Source organism: Carcharodon carcharias, chromosome X, assembly GCF_017639515.1.
Source record: "Carcharodon carcharias isolate sCarCar2 chromosome X, sCarCar2.pri, whole genome shotgun sequence".
In the NCBI taxonomy this organism is placed as follows: Eukaryota; Metazoa; Chordata; class Chondrichthyes; order Lamniformes; family Lamnidae; genus Carcharodon; species Carcharodon carcharias.
In genome coordinates, this window is record NC_054507.1 from 6,727,075 (window position 1) to 6,740,971 (window position 13,897).

The window sequence follows — 13,897 nt, forward strand, 5'->3', positions numbered from 1 at the left end:
CAAGACTTGTGGTAAACAGTCTGACAGCACTGAACATAAGAAATACGAGCTGGAGTGGGCCATTTAAGCTTGCTCTGCTATTCAACAAGATCCTGGATGATCATCTGCCTCAATTTCACCATCCCAAACTATTCCCATACCCTATAATTAATTCCCTTAGTACCCAAAAATCTATAAAATCCAGTCTTGAATATACTCAGCGATTGAGCATCCCCAGCTCTCTGTGAATTCCAGAGATTCAGAACTCTGAGTAAAGAAATTTCTCATCCAAGTCCTTGATCAACCTCTTATCCCGAGACTGTGTCCCTGTGTTCTAGATTCCCCAGCCAGGGGAAACAAGCTCAGTATCTACCCTGTCAAGTCTTTTCTCAGCTCCCCTCTTATCCTTCTACCTCTTACCTTAAATCTATGCCTCCTGGTTATTGACCCCTCTACTAATGGAAAAAGTGCCTTCCTATGCTCCCTATGTATGCCCCTCATAATCTTATCCACCTCTATCAGGTCCCCTCTCAACCTTCGCTGCTCCAAGGAAAACAACCCCAGCCTATCCAATCTTTCCTCATAGCTCAGACCCTCCAGCCCAGGCAGCATCCAGGGAAATCTCCTCTGCACCCTCTCCACTGCAATCACATCCTTCCTATAATGTGGTGACCAGAACCGCATGCAGTACTCCAGCTGTGTCCTAACCAGCGTTTTATACAGTTCCAGCATAACCTCCCTGCTCTTGTATTCTATGCCTCGGCTAATAAAGGCAAGTATCCCATATGCCTTCTTAACCACCTTATCTACCCGCCCTGCTACCTTCAGGGATCTGTGGATATGCAGACCAAGGTCCCTCTGATCTTCAGTACTTTCCAGGGTCCTACCATTCATAGTGTAATCCCTTGCCTTGTTAGCCCTCCCCAAGTGCATTACCTCACATTTTTCCGGATTGAATTTCATTTGCCACTGCTCTGCCCACCTGACCAGTCCATTGATATCCTCCTGCAGTTTACAGCTATCCTCCTCACTATTTACCAATTTTTTACAATTGGTACACCCTACTAATTTTTGTCTCATCCGCAAACTTCTTGATCATACTCCCTACATTTAAGTCTAAATCATTTATGTACACGACAAACAGCAAGGGCCCCAGCACTGAGCCCTGTGGAACCCCACTGGAAACAGACTTCTAGTCACAGAGACACCCCTCTACCACCACCCTCTGCTTCCTCTTGGAGCCACAGTATTTATATAGCTAGTCCAGTTCAGTTTCTGGTCAATGGTAACCCCCAGGATGTTGATGGGTTGGGATTCATTGATGGTAATGACATTGAATGTCAAGGGGCGATGGTTAGATTCTTTCTTACTGGAGATGGACATTGCCTGGTATGTGTGGCGCGAATGTTACTCGTCACTTCCCACCAACAACTTATACTCATTTGCGCCTTTAACATAATAAAACACCCCAAGGTGCTTTCCAAGAGCATCATCAAACAAAACGTGACACTGAGCCACAGAGGGAGATATTAGGTCAGCTGACCAAACGCTTGGTCAAAGAGGTCGGTTTTAAGGAGGGTCTTAGAGGAGGAGAGTGAGGTAGAGAGGCGGAGAGGGGTAGGGAGGGAATTCCAGAGCTTGGGGCCCAGGCAGCTGAAGGCACGGCCGCCAATATGGAGCAATTAAAATCAAGGATTCTCAAGAAACCTGAATTGGAGGAGAGCAGGTACCTCAGAGGGTTGTGGGGGTGGAGGAGGTTAGAGACAGGGAGGGGCAAAGCCAAGAAGATGTTTGAAAAACAAGAATGATCATTTTAAAATCGAGGCTTTGCTTGACTGGAAACCAATATAAGTTAGCGGGCACAGGGGTGAACAGGGCTTGGCATGAGTAAGGACATGAGCAACAGAGTTCGGTTTACCTGCAGTTTACAAAGGCTAGGATGTGGGATGCCGGTGAGCAGTGTGTTGGAAACGTAAATCCTAGAGATAACAAAGGCATGGATGAGGGTTTCAGCAGAAGATGAGCTGAGACAGGGGCAAAGCCATGTGATGTTATGCAGGTGAAAATAGGTGGTCTTATGGAAGGCATTGACATTTGGTGGCAAGCACATCTCAGGGTCAAATATGACACCAAGGTTGCAAACATTGTTCTTCAACCTTAGATAGTTGCCAGGGAGAGGGATGGAGATGGTGGCTCAGAAACAGAAACGATCATCCCCACTTCTGATCATTAGGATGAAGAAAAGGTCATTGATGAAGTAGCTAAAGGTAGTCAGGCCTAGGACCAATGTTTCCCTTAATATGTCCTTTAACAATTTTTTGCATGGCTGCTCACATGCTTTATTTCTCTCAGAACACTGCAGCCTGCTGTACAACTTAGCAGGAAACCTACCTACAACACTGCTCTGAGAAACTCTTGCAGTGATGTTCTGGAGTGGAAGTGTTTGGCCTCCAACAACCACAACCATCTTCCTTTGTGCTAGGTACGACTCCAACCAGCGGAGAGTTTTCCCCCTGATTCCCATTGACTCCAGTTTTGCTGGGGCTCCTTGATGCCACACTCGGTCAAATGCGGCCTTGGTGTCAAGGGCAGTCACTCTCACCTCGCCTCTGGAATTAAGTTCTTTTACTCATGTTTGAACGAGGACTATAATGAGGTCGGGAGCCGAGTGGCCCTGGCTAAACCCAAACTGAGCATTGGTGAGCAGTTTATTGCTGAGTAAGTGCCGCTTGATAGCACTGGTGACAGCTACACTGTTTTGCTGAAGATCGAGAGTAGGCGAATGGAGTGGTAATTGGCCAGGCTGCTTGGTCAAAGCAGGTGGTTGTAAGGACCACCTTAATGGAGCAAAGAGAGATAGAGAGGCAGAAAGGCAGAGAGATTTAGGGAGGGAATTCCAGAGCTTAGGGTCTAGGGTCTGCTTACACAGCCACCAATGGTGGAGCGATATAAATTGGGGGTGTGTTTGAGGACAAAATTTGAGGAGAGTAGGTATCTCAGACACATACCACTGTTCCCTCACTCCTAGTGGGGCAAGACATACCCAGGGACAGTGATGGAAGAGTCTGGCTGTAAGGTATGATTCTGTGAGTATGACTATATTGTTGCTGAATAGTCTATGGGGCAGCTCTCCCAATTTTGGCATTAGTCCTCAGGTATCAGTGAGGAGAACTTTGCAGGGTTGACTGGGCTGGGTGTGCCTTTATCATATGCTAATTCAATATCTAGGTCAGAGGCATGTTGTGCGCATGTTGTTTTTATTCTTATCCTTTTTTGGTACCGGTTTGGTACAATGCAATTACTTGCTGGGTCATTTCAGAACACAGTTAACAGACAACTGCTTTGATGCCAGACCTAGATAAGTTCAGCAGATTTCCTTCTCTAGGACATTAGTGAACCAGTTCGGTGCTTACGACAATCCAACAACTTTATGGCCACTTTTACTGATGCTTGCCTTTTATTCCAAGTTTATTTCACTTTCTATTCACAAAAAATGAATTAAAACTTACAAAGATCCATGGTGGCATTTGAACTCAGCTTCTCTGGATTATTAGTCCAACAAAATATTAACTCAGCCAAAGCTCCCAAGTAGGATAAATCCTTTTGAAAGACAAGTACAGGAGGGATCTCAAAGCAGGGCCTGAGGGCTGGATCTGACACTTGCTGATGTTGAGACCAGAGCGAAGCTGCAGGAAAAACCTAGACAACTACAAAAGTCTGAAGGAGATACGCATCATTTAATTTACCTGAAATGTTGTGGTAGCTGTGCTAGGTGATGTGGAGGTTCTTTTGCTGCAACTGCTGTGCAGATGGAGATGCTGGTTTGATATGGAACAGGACAGCTGATTGCTGAGTTAGAATGGGAATTACAAGTGTGACAGAATGGTGACAGCCGACTGTTGGCATTTGTAACATTGGAAAATCCCTTGAGGAATTTTTTACCTATCCTAAAATGGAGTGTGTGGCACATGTACCAATTCTTCTCTCACTCCTGATCATATTCCAAGCTCTGCTCTTCTGGAAATTGATTTTAATTACCCCCTTCCCATTGCAAATCCTTAATTCCTTCCTTTATATAGTTGTGCAGCCTAATCTGTTTCAGTTGAGATCGAATCCATCTCTCCCTTTTCTAGTTAACATATTTGATTTCTATGGCATTCCCCCACCGAGTCCCAAAATACACAATTCGGAGCCAATTTTCCTAGTAATTCAGTAGTATGTACTGGTTAGGCAGCATCGACAATAGAAGTAAGAGAGACAGATGGAAATGGCTACTTTGAATAGGTCTTCACAATAGAGCGTGAGAATAAATTGCCAGAGATACAAAGAGAACCAAAAAGAAGCCAAAGGGAGGAACTAAAGACTGAAAACAAGTTTTAAAAAATGGTCATGGATAGACTAAAGAGATGAAAGATAGTCAAGTCCCCAGGACCTGAAGATTTCCACTCCAGGGTGTTATAAGAAGTGAGAGGGAACTGTTGATGCTTTAGCTACGATTATGATCAAAACTCTCACGATTCAGGAATTGACCTTCACTGTCGCTGGGTCAAAATCCTGGAACTCCCTTCCTAACAGCACTGTGGGTGTACCTACACCACATGGACTGCAGCAGTTCCAAGAAGGCAGCTCACCACCACCTTCTCAAGAGCAATTGGGGAGGCCTTGCCAATGACACACATCCCATGAATGAATTATAAAAAAAGGGGATGACAGTTATGCTACAGCTGTGCAGAGCTTAGGTTAGCTCCCATCTGGAGGAACTGCATTCAGTTCTGGGGCACCACACATCAGAAAGAAAATATTGGTCTGTTGTGATATCACTAAGAGGATATGCAAACAGCGTACAAGTGTCAGTGCGGATCCAGGATGTAAAGCAGTCGGTGACTAGCAGGGTGTGATGTGTGTGTGTGTGCGCGAGAGAGACAGAGAGAGTCTGTGCACGCGTCTGCACGTGAGTTTTTATGCCTGCGTGTGAGTCTGCATGTGGGAGTCAGCATGACCACGGATCATAGCCCGGAATTGCGTACGTACATATTGAACTGTTTAAGAAAGATCTGTGTTTTTTTTTTAAATGACATACAAGCAAAAGCTGGCTAAAGCTGTAAAGTAACCACCTGCTGGAAAATTCCTTTGTGGATTACTTGACCAACAAGGCCAGAGAGAACGGAATGTCGCACCTAAAAATGTGTGAGACAGCCTACTTCAGACAGAGGCCCTTCAAAGGAAAAGATGTAATGCAAAAACTAAACTGTAATCTCCTGTGGTTGCGGAGATAATGAAGGCTGATTATCATCTCAGCAAAAACCAGCTCCTATGAGTTATATCCCAGATGGTGGACATGATGTGAGTTGAAAAGAAAGCAGGTATGGGCGAAAGACATGTTTGCCTTTTCCCTTCCAGGAATACACGAGAAAAGGGGTTAAAAAGCCAACTGCAACCCTAGTTGTGCGTGCTAGTTTTGATGTTCGGGGGTATGCTGTGAATGTCACAGCTGAAGAACATCAACTAAGCATCCCTGCGCTTGCAGGTAAAAAGTCCTTTTCTCTCTGATTGCTGGAAGCAAGTTACAAGTCACCAAAGCCACAGTCAAAAAGGAAACAGGACAACTGAGCTGTACAAAATTATGAGGGGAATAGATAGAGCGGACAGGATAAAATTGTTTCCCTTGGTGGAGAACTCTAGAGCCGGGGACATAGATTCAAGATAAGTGGCAAAAGATGTCAGGGGGACATGAGGAAGAACTTTTTTACACAGAGGGTGGTGGGTGTCTGGAATTCACTGCCCAAGTTGGTGGTAGAGGCAGAAACTGTAAACTCTTTTATAAAGTACCTGAATCTGCACCTTAAGTGCTGTAAGCTGCAGGGCTATGGGCCGGGTGCAGGAAGGTGGGATTAGAAAGGGCACCTGGGTGTCCTCGGACTGGCATGGACAAGATGGGTCAAATGGCCTCCTTCTGTGCTATAACTTTTCTATGGTTCTAACTCCTTCAGCTAACCTGCAGAACCTAGAATCTCCAAATCCACTGCTCAACTGCTAAAGTCAGCACTACCGGAATCACCCAACTTAACGGTCACGATGTTTCACCATCTACTCCTCATAGATAAGCCAAAAGATTGATTTGTATACTTCTTTTTAAAACCTTTATTTCTGGACTCACTTCTCATTTCTAATCTGTGTCTGCTCTGTGTATATTTTTTTTTCTGTTGTTTTAGCAACTAATAAACTCAGGAAAGCCTGGTTAAATTGGCTCCTTTTAAAACATAAATACATTTGGACTGGGAAAAGGTATCCAAGAGGGAAGGGATCCTTTTTAAACTAACCTTGTTGCAACCAAGCGAGGGGGTTGGATAAAGAAGTGGTGCCAATTCATCCCTCCTAGTCCGGGATCATAAAAAATTGGGGGACCTTGCCCCAGAACCGGTCGTAGAGTTTGTGTGTGTCTGCACGTGCCTCCTAGCATGGCTTTTGTGTACACCTCTGCTCAGGTTTGTGTGTGCATCTCTGCGTGTATCTGTGCATGCACGTGTCTGCTGTCATGGAAGCATAATAATTCTCATAATATTATTGAGATTTATTGCAATAGCAGATTAATAGGCATGTGTGGGTGCGTGCGTGCGTGTGTTATTTAACTGAATTGGAGACAGTCGGTCTGGAGGCTTTGACTCATCAAAAGGAAGCTAGGTTTGAAAAGCTAAATACATAAACATGGCTGAAGTCTTAGAATGTGAGGTGAGGAGAATTTGCGTTTTAGATAAATCAGGGTGGTTTGAATTTTAAAGAGATGGTGGGATGTTACACTTAGCCGGAGAAGTTAGGCCAAAAAGTGTGTTTATTTTTCCCAAACGTTACTGGTAATAGCACCATGAAAAGATTTATATTATGAGAAAGGTAAAGTTTCAAAGACATATGGTAACAATGGGATTTACATTAAAAGACAGAAACATGTATAAAGGGGAAGAGGCAAATCACAGGATTTTAAAGGCACAGAAGGACAACATGTGGTGTCCCTGTGCGTGCATGGTGTGCATGTATCTGTGCGTGAGTATCTGCACGCACGCGTCTGTGCACGTTGAATCTCTAGGTTAGACATCTTTGTTGAGCTCTCTTGTAACTTGTACATATTAGCAGCAGCCTTCAAATAAAAGAACCTATTTATGGTTTACCAATCCTTTTGTGAGATTGGTGAGTCTGCAAGAAATGCAACAGGTGGCAGCGGTATAAATGTGAAGACCACAGGAGGAGCCACAGGCAAGATTTGGTACAATTACAGGCTGTCTGCAGCAATGGCAGAGGCTGTATGTACAGTGAAACCCCAGGAGGCAGACTCCCTCTACAGACAGTACTCAAGCAGAACAGCGAGTTCCTTATTTAAAGGGCAGCGGATTGGTGGTGAGTGGCAACAATGAATCCGTTCAGGGTCGCATTGTGCAGTTAATCTTGAGTCGGGCATTGGAATGTATCTATTCTGTGTATTCTGAAACGTCCCTTTAAATGTCTGCCACTGAACCTCTACTAACATAAGCATTAACCTCATTTGCCAGTTGCCTATAGCTAGCTCTGCTTTCATGCCCTCATAATTGCCCTTATTTAAGTTTAAAATGCTAGTCTTGGGTGCACCCGTTTCTCCCTCAAAATGATTGTAAAATTCAATCATATTATGATCGCTGCTACCTAGGAGCGCCTTCACTATGAGGTTATCAATTAATCCTATCTCGTCGCTCAATACAAGGTCTAGTATAGCCTGCTCTCTGATTGGCTCCAGAACATGTTGTTCTGAGAAACTATCCCAAACACATTCTGGGCTGAATTTTGCCGTCAGCGAGCAGGGGACGGGGCCAGCAACAAAATCGGAACCCCCGACTTCACCCCGCCCCATTTAAATATTCAGGAAGGCAGGGGTGCAGCAAAATCAGCTGCGGACCCGCCGACCTGTCAATGGCCAATTGAGGCCATTGACAGGATACATTATGTAATTAAAGGACCTGCCCGTCCAACCTTAAGGCTGGTGGGTCGGCCAGGAACCCCAGCGGGGAATAGAGAAAACATGAAACCTCATCCACCGGCGGGATGAAGTTTCATGTAGGGTTTAAAAAAGTTTATTAAAGTTTCAGTGTAATTTATGAACATGTCCCATCTCGTGTGACTTTGTCACATGAGGGGGACATGTTAAGGATCTTTTTTTTCTATTTTTAACGTTTTTCAAACTGTCAGCGATCTCCCTGAGGCTGCACTTAGCCTCAGGGAGATGTGCGCGCTTTTGTGCGCATGCATGAAAGAGCGCACTCTCGCTTTTGGGGAATCCCACCCCCCCCTGCCGTCCACACAGGGAACGCATAGCGCTTCCCGCCGGACGTCACACTGGATGGGCCTTAATTGCCCCGCCCACTTAAAATGGCGGTGGGGCCTGGTTCTCTGGCGGGGATCGGCTCCCCTCCCACCGGAGATTGGGTTGGGCCTGCCCACTCGACAGGCAGGATATTCTGCCCTCTATGACCTCCTCATCTAGGCTACCTTTGCCCATCTGATTTTTCTAGTCTATATGTAGATTAAAATCCCCGATGATTATCGCTGTACCTTTCTGACAAGCTCCCATTATCTCTTCTTTTATACTCTGTCCTACTGTGTAGTTACAATTAGGAGGCCTGTACACCACTCCCACAAGTGACTTCTTGCCTTTATCATTCCTCATCTCAACCCAAATCACTTCTACATCCTGGTTTCCTGAACTTAGGTCATCCCTCTCTAATGTGCTAATACCACCATTAATTATCAGAGCCATCCCTCTACCTTTTTATAACTTTCTAAGTGTCACATACTCTTCAATATTCAGGTCCCAATCTATGTCATCCCATGTCTCTGTAATGTCTATCAGATTGTACTTATTTATTTCTATTTGCGCTATCAGTTCATCTGTTTTGTCTCAAATGCTACATGCATTTAGATACAGAGCATTTAGTTCTGTCTTTTTATTATTTTTGTAATGCCTGGCATTATCTGCTGATTTATTCTTAAATTTGTACCCTCTGTCCCTTCTTGTCACTTTCTGTTTATCATTTCCCATATTAGTACCTTTCTCGCCTTGTCACTACTCTTTGGTTTGTCACATCTTCCCAAATTTGATCCCTTGACCCCACTATTCAGTTTAAAATCCTCCCCACTTCCCCAGTTATGCAGCTCACTAGAACATCAGTCCCAGCACCGTTCAGGTGTCGACCGTCCCACGATACAGCCCCCACTTTCCCCAGTACTGGCACCAGTGCCCCACAAACCAGAACCCACATCTCCCACACCAGTCTTTGAGCCACGCATTCATTTCTATAATCTTATTTGCCAATTTGCATGTGGCTCAGGTAACAATTCAAAACTTATTACCTTTGAGGTTCTTAATTTGGTGCCTAGTTCCTCATACTGACTATGCAGAGGTTCCTTCCTCATCCTGCCTATGTCATTGGTACCTACATGGACCACAACCACTGGATCCTCCCCCTCTCACTGCAAGTTCCTCTCCAGCCTTGAGCAGATGTCCTGAACCCTGGCACCGGGCAAGCAACACAGCCGTCTGGACTCTCACTCTTTGCTGCAGAGAACAGTGTCAATCCCCCTCACTATACTGTCCCCTACTACCACTACATTCCCTTTTGTTTCCCCCACTTGAATGGCTGCCTGTACCACAGTGCCATGGTCAGTTAGCTCATCCACCCTGCAACCCCCAATCTCATCCAAACAAGCTGAGAGAACCTCAAACCTATTGGACAATTGAACAGGCCCACACGCCTGCCCTCCTGCCCTTTGGGTCCCCATACCTGCCTCACTTACAGTTACATCCTCCTGCCCCTGATCACTGGTCACATCAGAAGACCCTATCGTAAGTGGCGTGACTGCCTGCTGGTATAAAGCATCCAGGTAACGTTCCCCCTCCCTGATGTGTCACAGTGTCTGCAGCTCAGCCTCCAGCTCAATGACTCTGAGCCAAAGTTCCTCAAGCCGCAAACAATTACTGCAGATGTGTTTGTCCTGGATCACAGTGTTATCCAGGAGCTCCCACATGCTGCAGGCAGCCTTGACACATCATCTGTCCTGTCATCCTTAATGTGTTTTAAGTAATTACTTAGTTATATTGATCACCTCACCTGCACAAAGAACCACTACACCCTCATGAGGTTCTATTGCACCTTTGGTCCAAAATTGCAACAGGTTTATTCACTGTCCGTGGTGATGACTTTCTCCTAGTCACTGGTTACTTTTACAAGTTTTCAATCATCCGACAATTGAAGGATGTCTCAAGTGCATCTGTGGCAGACACAATGAGCACAATATCCGGTTTGTTCGGTACACCTGAGGCGATCATACCAGGCAACAGGGCATAATATACTGGCAGACCTTTTAGGGACATGTGTGCTAAATGGGGTACAAACCATGTAACAGTCACGCCACACTATCCCAGGTCTAACGGTCTTGCCAAGTGAATGGTCCACATCAAGTACAGAGAAACAAAACAAGATCTCCGTATTGCCATGTTATACTTGAGAGCAACACCTTTAGACATGGGCTTACCGTCACCAGTGTTTGGGAGGCAGGCCATCACATGTCAAGCCATCACATGTCCAAAGTTTCAGGAATACAGGAGAAACTTTTCAAGAAACAAGGGAGAATGAAGATGACACACAACCAACATGCAGGCGCGGAACTCCCTAGTCCACATGTAGGACGAAAAGTTTGGGTCATACATCCCACCCAGGGATCGTGGTTTTGTCATGGAACTAAAATGTACAATGAGTCGAGACAATACTGAATGAGGTGATGTTAAGGAGAAACAGAAGCCAGCTGTACACCACCCAGCCCTCCAATTGCATCAAGAACACATTCCAAGATGAACTCAGAGTGAAACTGTGGAAGACCACTATGAAAACAACCAGCACCACGATAATACACAGGATGACAAAGTACCGACAAGTCAAAATCCCCCAAATGATACTGAAATAAGGAGTCTAGGGCTGGGATTCCGACAGGCATTGGGAACATTTGGGGAACTGTTGACTTTTAATGGCTCTCCAAATTTTCCTGTCCTGTCCAAGACAATGCCTGCCAGTGTCAGGACCGGAAAATCCTGCTCCAGTTCTCAGGAAGGTTATATCGTCGCGAGATCCAGAAAGATTAGTAAACCACCTATACATTATGGAGACTCAAACTCTTAAATGATTAACGGAGATCTATCTTTTGTGCAAATAGTTTTCACATATCTATCATCTATCTACTCTGACCGTATGTAATGTTTATCTTTGGAAAAAAGGGGAATGTTGTGATATTGCTTTAAGAGAATATGTAATTAGCGTACGTGCCATTACAGAACTAGGATGTCAGCTTGTATATATTAGTGCTAGTCTTCAAATAAAAGAACCTATGTGTAGTTTACCAAACCTTTTTGCAATTGGCAAGTTTGCAAGAATGCAAGAAACATAACATGGGAGTGCAGCGCAGATTCACCAGAATGATAGAAGAAAATAAAATTTGCATTGATATCACATCTTGCACAGTCACAAGATGTCCCAAAGAGCTTTACAGGCAATTAAGTACTTTTGAAGTGCAGTCACTGTTGCACTGATGGAAACACAGCAGCCAATTTGCGCACAGCAAGCTCTCACAAACCGCAACATGGCAATGACCAGATAATCTGTTTTAGTGATGTTAACTGAGGAATAAATATTGTCCAGAACTCCACTGCTCTTTGTCGAAATAGTGCCATGGAATCTTTTATATCCACTCAAGAAGACAGGCAGGACCTCGTTTTAACGTCTCATCCAAAAGATGACACTCCTGACAGTGCCGCACTCCCACAGTGCTGCACTGGACTGTCAGCCTAGATTTTTTATCTTGAAGTCCTGGAGTGGGACTGGAACTCAAAACCTTCTGATTCAGGGTGAGAGTGTTACCAACTGATTCATGGCTGACATGGTTATACTGGGGCCAAAAGGGTTAAATTATGAAGACAGGTTGCATAGACTAGGCTTGTATTCCCTTAAGTATAGAAGATTAAGGGCTTGTCCAATCGAGGTGTTTAAGATGATCAAAGGATTTGATAGGGTAGATGGAGAGAAAATATTTCCTCTGGTGGAGGGTAATCCAGAACAAGAAGGGTATAGTCTTAAACTTAGAGCCAGGCCGTTCAAGGGTGATGTCAGGAAGCATTTCTTATACACAAACAATGTTGGAAATCTGCAACTCTCTCCCATAAAAACCTGCTGAAGCTGGGGGTCAAATGAGAGTTTCAAAACTGAGATTTTTGTTAGGCAAGGATAACAGGGGTTATGGAACCAAGTTAGGCAAATTGCGTTAATACACCAGTCAGGCATGATTTAACTGAATGGCAGAACAGGCTCGAGGGGCTGAATGACCACCTATGTAGTGTTCCTATGTAGTGAGTTGTGTATTCTAATTTTCCTCAATGACTGGATTGAAGAGCTTGGGGGTGATGACTTGCTGCAATAAAGAATTTCTGTTTGACAACACCCTCAAAAGAGAAAAGTCAGCAAAAAGTCCGTTTCAATTCAATTAAGAGGGAGCAGGCCCAGCTAATCTGGAAGAACATTTGCAAAAAAGGCAAGGCAAACAATAGGAATTGTTCAAACAGGGGATGATTAGGCTAGAGACTAAATACATTCCTGTAAGTAAAGAGGATGCTGCAAAAGCTGGAGTTCATTGGATGACTGCAGAAATTAAAATGAGACTTAAATTAAAATGAGACTTAAAAGAGATACAATAACTTGCATTCATATAGCTCCTTTAAAATGGAAACGTACCAAGGCCTATCAGAGATGTGTATGAAAACAAAATTGGACTGAGTGGAAGTAGTAGGTATTAAGACAGGTGATCAAAAGCTTGGTCAAAAGGTTTTAAGAAAGGCTTTAAAGGAGAAGAGTGGAAAGGTTTAGGGAGAAAATTCAAGAGTGTGCAATGTTACCTCCAAACTGCGCACATGAGCAAGCACACACAGAAACCTGGAAGAAACCACTTAGGCTAGAATCGAAGGAATAGAGGCACTGGGGAGGGCCATAGTAGGTTTGTAAAATAGGGAGGGGCAGCGCCTTTAGAGACAAGGATGCAAATTTTAAATTGGAAGCTTTGGGAACTGAGAGCTACTGCGGGTCAGTAAGGACTGGGGCAACGGCAAACTGGACTTGTTCAGATACTGACGATAGAATTTTGGATGAGCTCAAATTTACAGAGTGTAGAGGATGGGAGGACCTCATATAGATGGCCAAAGTTACCAGGCACTTTGATAATGTAAATGGGGCAAAAACAATTTTCACTAGTCAGTGACGAGGAGGGAAACAATTTTTCAAGAGAGTAAAGGGTGAGGTTAAGTGAATTACATTGAATGTTGTTGGAACATAGAAGGTCCAACCAGAAGTAATAAGGAAATCAGAATCTATCATCGATTTTACAAGGGAAGTGGATAGATATTTGAAAGAGGAAGGTCCAAAAATTTGTGCAATCAGGCAGGAGATGGGGCGAATGAAAAATTTCTTTCAGAGCGAAGGGACGAGGCATGATGACCTGAAGGGGGAAAGGGAAAGGTATGGGACGAAGTGGAGAACTCTTCCAGAGAGTGCACAGGGGGGTGGGGGAAGGGGACCGAGCTCTTCCAGAGAGAGTGCACAGTGGGGATGAGACAGCTCTTTTAGAGATCGCTTAAGGGCACTCGGGGAACACAGAGGAATGAGACTTTAAGGGAAAAAGTGACTCTGGGCATCTAGGTGTCAGTGAGAGGGTCAGCATTTAATCCCCATCCCTAGCTACCCTTGAAAAGGTACTATGGGTCACCTTCTTGAATTGCTGGAGTCTGTCTCATGAAGGTTTTTGCACAATGCTGTTAGAAAGTGAGTTCTGGAGGAGAATGTCCAGCCTCTGATCTTCTCTA

General features: G+C 44.5%; 1 protein-coding gene across 3 annotated transcripts in view; it reads right to left on the reverse strand.

The window, feature by feature from the left end:
- Nucleotides 1-13,897, reverse strand: part of spryd3 (SPRY domain containing 3) — a 301,493-nt gene that overhangs the window by 16,301 nt on the left and 271,295 nt on the right. The window lies entirely within an intron of this gene.